Genomic DNA, 9,207 nt, shown 5'->3' on the forward strand with positions numbered 1-9,207 from the left:
AGTTTTAATAAAGAGCTAATAGATAAAATTTATACAGAGAAACATGTAGGAGCCAGAAAAAACTTGGAAGTTCCCTAAGTGAGGTGATTTTTATGGTATAGGTTTTAAAATGGCAACACAGAAATCATAAAAGCAAAGACATCTAAGGCAAATACAAAGAGAACTGATTTTTTTTTTACTTAATCAAGTTTTATTTTTCAAAACGTACAGCTGGCAGGACCTGTTGTTCATGCATCTTCTCCAACAGCTGGGGCATCCCCACCTTTGGTGTTTCTGGTGTAAATTACTCGAGCTCTGTGCTTTGGAACTAGCTTAATAAGTCCTTTACTGAGGAGCTCCTGCAGGTCTTCCCTGGCCAAGGAACTGCAGATCTCCAGTCTCTCAGAAACAACAGCTGGGGTTACAAGCTTAGAGTTGGGAAGTTCCTTCCAGAGTCTGTCATCTGCTGCTTTGTCACCCAAGATCAGGTTATTGAGGTTGTCCAGAACTTTGCCTCTGGACTACTTCTTTTGGGCCTTGCCCCAGATTTGTTCACTGGCTCTTTGTCTTTCTTGGCCTACTTTCCAGCACCTTTCTTCTTGTAGTCCTTGAGTGTCATGGCGAGACTCGGAGAGCAGGGCCATCCCTGCTGCCTAGAACAAATTTTTAAATAAAATATGATGATATTAAAGTGTGTCTCCTGGAGAAAGCATGCGATGAGACAATTCTGAGGCTATTTCACTGTTTGAGTGATTCTGGATGAGCAGGTTCTACAAAGACAATAGTCAACAGACAAGTTTCTAGTGTAGAGCATTAAGAAGACCAGTTAGGCCATTAGAACCTGGCTTTGGAAGAACATGGATGAAGTTGCGATGCACAGGGAAAGGGTTTGGTTCATGCACAAGAAACCATTTTTATGTGAACTTTTCAACTAAATTGTGATACAAATTTTTCCACTTCTTAATATAACCCATAAATTTTTGTGAAAATATTTGTGGAGCAGACAGACTTTTCAATGTAAATATTGGTTTTCATGCTTTGTTTGCCGATATAGATTTTTAAGGAAACATGTAAATGTGACATTCAAAGCTTTTTTCTTTTTTTTTGCCTGACTGAGAACAGTATTTCTCTATAAAACTGCATTGAATACTATTTAAATGCGTATACCAGCATTCCAGAATTATATGAAATTATTTTTGCAAAACACTTTTAAATATTCAAGGCAATATCAGTTGCAACCCTAAATGAGATAAACTGTTAATTTTTCAATAATAAAACTTCTATTTATCATTAGTGATAACTATATTATAAAAATATGTAGTTAATGCAATTAATAATATAGTAAGGCCAGGTATTTATAAAAATGGGAAATTTGGAAGGCTTTGGAGGAATCTCCATATTGAACATACTTCCGGGAATATGTCCATTTCATTTTCATTTGCAGAACCTTTGCCTTTACATTAAGAGCAATTTTCTTGATGGGGTTCTCAGCCCACAGATTGTGTAAATACACGGCTATTTCCTATTTTACTGTTCTTCAGAGTTAGCACTTGTAAATACACACATTAAGGAGAGATTTAAAACATTTTTTGCTATAGCTAAAAAAAAAGCAATTTTCTTGAGAACATTTAATGAACAAAAGAAAAGTGATGTTTTGAAATTCAAGGATCAGGTGACAGTGCTTCTCTCTTAGGTAATACTTTCCTTTTCTATTTCTATTGTTTGGCTATAATCTGTCAGTAGGGATTCAAGTTATAATTATTTGACAAATCCTCAAGGTGAGAGGATTTGTCACCACTCATGCGAGAAAAGAACCTGTTAACACAATAGGTGTCTGGAGTACTCTCATTGAAGTAATTTTTTGCTTTACATGTTTCTAGTTTACTTTCATATACAAGGTCAGATTATATTAGGAAGCTTTTTACAATGTTTCAGCAACAAGAAGCATTTCTGTTTTTAGATGGGCATTTCAAATTATTTCTTCTTAAGAAAACCCAGGAATTAAAGAGCATGTTTGGTGCAAAAGAATAAGAAGATTGTGATGAATTTTATTACAACTTGTACCATTATTATATTTCTATTTGAGTATTTCTCCCATAAGGGGCCAATTCTGTAAATAATTGAATGTGCTATAAAATTATTGGAAAAATCATATAATTAATGTATATAAGCCTCACTTCTCTCTAATCCTCCCTTGATCTCTTTTGAGAAACCTATTTTTAAAAATCAAAAGAAGTAGATGCAAAAAGAAAGAAAGGAGTCTAACTTCTCTAACTTGTTGAGAATATTTTAAATAGTTTCTAAAACAAAAATTCTACGCTCATTATAGGTCCAACTTATTCCAGACTTTTGAATTCCAACATTAACATTGTAACTATGGGCCTCAAAATGGATTTTTTCAATTTGTTAAAATTTGTTAGATAGGTTTGATAACCTACCTAAAAGTGTAGGTAGGTCATTGAATTGTATCAAAACACTTTTTATACGTTTAAATAATAGAGAACTTCGATATGATGGCAAAGTAATAGTAAATGGCTTAGTAATGTCATAAAAATTTCCTCAATTCTAAAAGCACATATTTAAAAAAAAAAAAAAAATCTGAGAATAGGTTAAAACCCAACAAAAATAGTGATTTTAGATGTAAGCATGAACATTAAATTTGAGATGTATTTGGGAGGGTTCCCCCCCCCCTTAATTATATTTCTGGTGGTTCATCAAACTAAATGTGGTAATAAATGGAACTCTAGGAATATAATTTATACTGGGATGAGATTCTACTTTTGAAATATTAAACAATTATATCTCACACTCACTTTCTTATTACTCATGATTTTTCTTTGTGTTCAACAGCCAGAGACTCCATTTATTCCTCAGGAAAGAGATAATGCAACTGATACTATAGAAAAGATAAATTTTATAATTTGGAGTTGAAAAGTTTAAGTTCAGAGAGGAATAGGAAAAGTTCTGATGAAAATTTTAGAGCGTGAGGAAAACGTGAAGATGCTAGGTGAAACTGGCCAACTTTTACACGGCAGGCCTTTTGTGCTGCGGATTGGGAGTAAACAGCAAGGTGAGGAAGCAGATCTGGTGAGTCCCTAAGAAAAAACTCTAGGGGACAGAAAGAGATAATGGTATGTGGGTAGATAGGTATATAGATGACAGATGATAGACAAATGATAATAGATAGATGATAGATAGACAGGTGATGCGTAGATGATGGAAGGAATGGACAGATAGACAGGGGTAGGGATTTAAGAGCATGAAGAAATCATTACTCTTCTCCTAAGAAAAGCGTGAAGCGGCATCGAGGCCTCAGGTTAGACAGGGCTTATTGTGTCCATGGGTGAACTATCCTGAGCACAGCGCCGAAGAACTGGCATATTGCCAGTGGGCTTTACATAGTGGGACACAAATGTGCAAGAGGTAGCAAGGTAAAACCTGAGAACCACAGAGAGGCCTGGAAGTAGGAGATTTTCAGCAGACCAGAAAGAGGGCAAGAATTTGAAGAAATGCAACAGTTATTTGTGTACATCTGGAGGCATATATCAAAATAACCAAAATGTTCTAGTATGGGCCATCATGAGTGAGTAGAGACATCAAAGATCACATAACCAGTCCCTGTTTTTTTGGCATTATATGTGTTCCACAAGAAAATAGACTAAACTCTATGGGAAGGATGAGGGAGACACAAATTTACTAACGGCCACATTTATAAAAATTTATATTTATTGTTGAGGGTATTACAGATGTCCCCCATTTTCCCGTTTGCACCCATCTTCCAGGCTCCCACCACACCCCAGGCCTTCACTGAACTATTGTGTGTGTCCATGGGCTATGTCTATATGCATATAAGTTCTTTGGTTAATCTCTTCCCTCAACTCCCTTCCCTCTGAGATCTGTCATTCTGTTCCATGCTTCTATGTCTCTGGACCTATTTGTTCATCAGTTTATTTTATTCATTAGATTATAGGTGAGATCACGTGATATTTCTCTCTCTCTGACTAGCTTATGTCGCTTAGCATAATACTCTCCAGGTCCATCTATGCTGCCTTAAAGGGTAAGAGATCCTTCTTTTTTACAGCTGCATAGTATTCCATTGTGCAAATGTACCACCTGTTTTTTATCCACTCATCTATTGACGGGCACTTGGGCCATTCACAGATCTTGGCTATTATAAATAATATTGCTATGAACATAGGGGTGCATAGATTTATTCTGTTTGGTGTTTTTGGATTCCTAGTATATATTCTCAGAAGTGGGATTGCTGGGTCAAATGGCAGTTACAGTTTTAGTTTTTTGAGGCATCTCCTTACTGTTTTCCACAGTGCCTAACATCCAATTTTGATATGAGGAGGGCACTGGAAATTCATTAGAAACAGTGGCATTTTAGAGCCATAGAAGAGCCTCCCATGGATCCATATGTGATGGATGAGGTTGAGTTTGAGTAATATAGGGGAATTCAGGATATTTGTATCTCAACATGAATTTTCTGCATCACTGGATGCCTAGCTTTGCACTGTTCATAATTACCCTTTTAACTTGGCTTCCCATACAGAGAGCTGTAGAGAAACAACATCACACTCTTTACAAAGATAGTCTCTTGGACTCTTCTCAGTAAAGTTCACTTTGCTTCTTTTCTATCATTTTCTCCATTGTAATGCAATAATTTGGGCTTAGCCCTGACAGTGGAAGGCTATAAGCTAATATATAATTTAAAATATTTCATTGTTTAAAGTCACTCATCATTTAATATTTTTCAAATATTAAACTTTTCATCATTTAATTGTTTTCAAATATAACATATTATTAAGGCAAAAAATTATTGATAATTGAAATATTAAAAGTGTCCTTGAAGAATTTGTTTTATCTTTTTTAGAATTAAAAAATCATTTAACATTGGCATTATAGTTCAAGTAAATGCTTAAATTGTTTTCAACATGAAGTAGAGCAGTGTTGCTGACTCAGGGATTATAACAGGTTCTATACCAGTCAAATTAAAAATTTAGAAAACAAAACCATAGAAGAACAATATGATGCTATGCTCTAGTGTGTACTAATAGAAATATAAACAAGTCACAATGCTATCCTGCTTACTTCTCTAGAAATCTCTGCAGCACTATATACAAATTCATAAAGACAACTCACGTTTACCTAGGAGAATGGATGTTGACGTTAGTTCATAGAAGCAATGACAAGTATTCATAGCTGCTACTCAGAGTGAAATTCCTGATATGACACTTCTAGGTTACCTATCTGGAGGCTGCCTAAAATCTAAAAATAAATAAAATGCATATATAATGACACCCATGCTAAGCAGTGTAAATATCACTCCTAAGTAATTCAACTCCTAGAAATCAATGTCTTAAAACTGACTTTTAAGCCCAGAGATCCAATGGAACAAAATTACTAATTAATAATTTTATTCTTCTATGAAGTGTTATAATGCTTGTAACTATACACCTCCTTTAAATACACAACTTGGATTAGAATAGTCATCTCTATGTGCAAAATAAAAATAAATTAATATTGAATTAATAAAACTACAATAGAAACATGGTTGGTATGTATCCAGTGACAGGACATAAATGAATTATTATTGTTTGGCAATAGAAGAATCTCTTAGTGTAAATACATATGCTATGTAATTCTTAAAAAGAACTCTAATGCTCTGGCCAGTGCTAGGTAATTCTACCCATTTCTCTTTTTTTGATTCTCATAACATCACATCTTTTTAAGCCCTCTCCCTATTTGGGAAGAATTCATCAGAGGAGTAAACAAAAATTCTTTCTCCCCATTTGCTCTGAAAAACCAAGGCTCAGATACTAGAATGGACTCTGGCAAGACTGAGCTGGTGGCAGCTGAGAATCCTGTGTGAGTGGTACTGAGATGAAGGGACTCTTCAAAGTCAACCATGACAGTAAATGTACGCAGCGGTGGCTTGTATTCTGGAGTTATTGCAACCTTGTCTGGTCCAACTATTAACTCCAAAATATTATTTTGTTTTTGCTTGTTTTGTGAAATTTTCTCTTTTAGCTTATTTTCTGACCATCTCCCTATCTTAATTCTCAAGTTCCTTTCTAATTTGTCAATCCCTAATGTCATTCATTAAATTATTCATTTATCCAACACATATTTCTCTAATGACTTATGCGACAGGCATTGTTTGAAGTAAATAGGTGCAAGAATGCATGAAATAAAATTCGTGCTGTCAGCTTATACCATTTAGGATAAGTCTTATAATAAAATAAACAAAATATATAGTCTATCATATCATGGTAAGTGGAACAAAGTCAATTAAATCCGGGAAAAAAGGAACAGGAACATGGAGGTCCTGCTTTCGTTATGGTGAGAATGCAGGATATCTCTGACATGCCAATAGTTAAGCAGAAACCTGAAGGCGGGGGATCAGGGGCGGAGACAGGTATGTAGCCATGTGAGGGAAACATTTTAGGCAGGAAAAAAAGAAGAGCAAACCCCCGAGGCTGTTTATGTTCATTGTGTTTAAGAAACAGCGGGGTATAGCATTTTTCATCTTCTGACAAATCCACACTGCTCTATGAAAGCCAGGGTAACTTTCTGTTGCATGTATCAGAAAATGTCCTTTCTGATGCTGAAGACAATAGGTAATGAAGTGGAAATTAGTCTAAGAGATAAAATTTATTCTAACAATGTATGGCCTCCTTTCTGGAGCCACTTTTTTTTATGTGTGATTATATATGTAACTATTCATATAAGTAACTATCTTCTATATATCTACCTACCTATCATCTATCTATCATCAATCTATCATCTTCGGATACCTTCAAATTATGACATATTTAGGTTCTTTTTTTATTTTGTGTTGTAAGATGGCACCTACTGGTGACATTTAAAATTGCTGTCAAACTAAATGATCAGAAGAAATAGAAAAGAGATCCCTACTTTATGACAACGCAAATCAGTGTGGAAATAAGCAATCCATCAAAAGAATTCACAGATATTATGACATAAAGAAGATCTCAGTAAACCGGGACGAGTGCAGGAGCCTTGTGCTGTGCATTCAATTTACAACTATATCTTCTTGGTTGAGACAGGATATCACACATTTCACAGCATCTTGCTCCCTGGAAATACTGAAAGGTTTTACTTCAGCCCATAGTTCTCTTTACATCTTTGTGTCTTTTAGGTCTGATTATGATCTTAATAACTTTCATAAGAATAACCTAGAAAGGCTAAAAGAAAAATATGGAATATTGTTCCTACTTTCATATAGTTTCCAGCCTTTACCTGAATCTGAATCAATAGTTGAGATTTACGCATAAAAACACACAAAAAATAACAAAAAGGAAATCACAACTAACAGAATTAATGGAACAATGAAAGAATTAGGAAAGACAATAAAAATTAGCTTTTACTGGGGATTTCAGGGAAAACTACACAAGGAATGTTACATGAAAAATATAAATAGGAAATTTTATGTGATAGGGTTTTACAATTAACTCTGTGTTGGCAGCGATGAAGAAGTTCCATGTGACTATTTATTACCAGTTCCATGTGACTACTTATTAGAAGTTCAATGTGATGGTCATTCAAATCACTGAAAGGATTAACAGACAAATTATAGAGTATGGTCAGGAGAAATTCAGAATAAAGTTTGGAGATGCAAATTTAGAATTCCCATGAAAAAAGCAAGGTAGAATTGTCTACCAAATAATTAGAAACATACATCTGGAATCTAGAAAAATAGTCAATGAAGATTAATACTGAGGAGTTAGCATGTATGTGACAAGTTTTGTTCAATGTGAAAAGAAAGGGAAATGTAGTGATGCAAAAAAGTAAAAGACCAAGGACTGAGTTGGGGTCATAATTGCCATTATTTTTCCTTATGAGAAAAATGGGACAATGAATAACAAAATAGTAGACAGAGATGCACTGTAAAAGAGAGAAGGTCTATCTATGTTGTAGCGTGTATCGGAACTTGATTTCTTTTTATGGTCGAACAGTGTTCTATTGTATGCTATGGGTGCTTGTGTTGTTGACACCTTTTGGCTATAGTAAATAATGCTGCTGTGAATATCATGATGCATATGTTTTTTTGAGTTTCCAGACTTCAATTATTTTGGGTTTATACCTACGAGCAATATTGTGGATCATACAGTAATTCTATGTTTAACTTTTGAGGAATCATCAAACTGTTTTCCATAGCAGCTGCACAATTTCACATTTCTGTCCATCATGTACAAAGGTTTCCATTTCTGCACATCCTTGCCAACACTGTCTTTTGTTTTTTTGAATAATGTCCATCCTAGTAGGTGTGGTACCTAGTAGTACCTCCTTGTGGTTCTGACATTTTGACTGTCCCCTCCGGTCCTTCTCGCATGCATTATAAACACTGTCAGAAGTGGTGGCCAAGAACATTCTGCGGGCAAGAGCATATCATGGTTTAATCCAAGAGCAGGATAATATTTTCTTTCTCCTTTCAGTACAAAAGGCCACGCAAATCCCTTGCTCTTCACTGTTTAGGGTGCGTTCAGCACCTGTGCCATTAGATAAGGCCTGGGGCTGTGAAGCAGCAGCTCCTGGGTAAGACCCAGCTGGGACCCAGTCTCAGCAAAGAATAATCACCTGCTGTATACATTTGAGTGATATATATATTTTTTTAATTTGTAAAAATGGAGTTTTATTTGCTTTCCAAGTTTTCTGTAAGAAATAAGTGTGTCAGGATACAACCCTGGGCCCAACCGATAGTAGGGACTCCTAATGCTTTCTGTTTGACGCGTTACAGAATCAGACTTCATCCGCGGTGCTCAGAGGCCAAGTTCAGGGCTCCTCCTGCTGTGGACTCTTCCCTTCATGCAGGCATTTCATGTTCCTTCTTCAGTTTTTCAAGTGGCTCTGGAGTGCGTATGTTAATTTGTTCGGTAATTGTCTAAATTGATAGAACTCACGCTGCCTATCTTCCAAATAAGCTGCCCTTGGAGTGTGTTTATTTGCTGCGGGTGAGTGTGAGAGCGTGCGAGTGTGTAAGAGTCTGTACATGAGTGTGTGTGTGCCTGTGATTTTAAAGACGAGGGGGATATTGGATGCTGATTATAATTAGTGGAGCTGACTTGGATGGGTGCAGAATTTATCAAATGTAAACTCCATGACTCAGTAAGGATGAAAATTTTGTTAAAAATTGCAAAAGTTATTTAAAAGGATTCTTATTCCTCAGTGCAAAAAAAAACAAAAAAAACACAAAGGTGTCTT

At 35.5% G+C, this 9,207-nt stretch overlaps 1 pseudogene; it reads right to left on the reverse strand.

Moving 5' to 3' along the window:
- Positions 1 to 227: 227 nt before the first annotated feature.
- On the reverse strand, positions 228 to 598 carry LOC107546338 (small ribosomal subunit protein eS25-like; annotated as a pseudogene).
- Positions 599 to 9,207: the final 8,609 nt, after the last annotated feature.

Source organism: Miniopterus natalensis, chromosome 3 (assembly GCF_054644295.1).
Source record: "Miniopterus natalensis isolate mMinNat1 chromosome 3, mMinNat1.hap1, whole genome shotgun sequence".
NCBI classification, from domain to species: Eukaryota; Metazoa; Chordata; class Mammalia; order Chiroptera; family Miniopteridae; genus Miniopterus; species Miniopterus natalensis.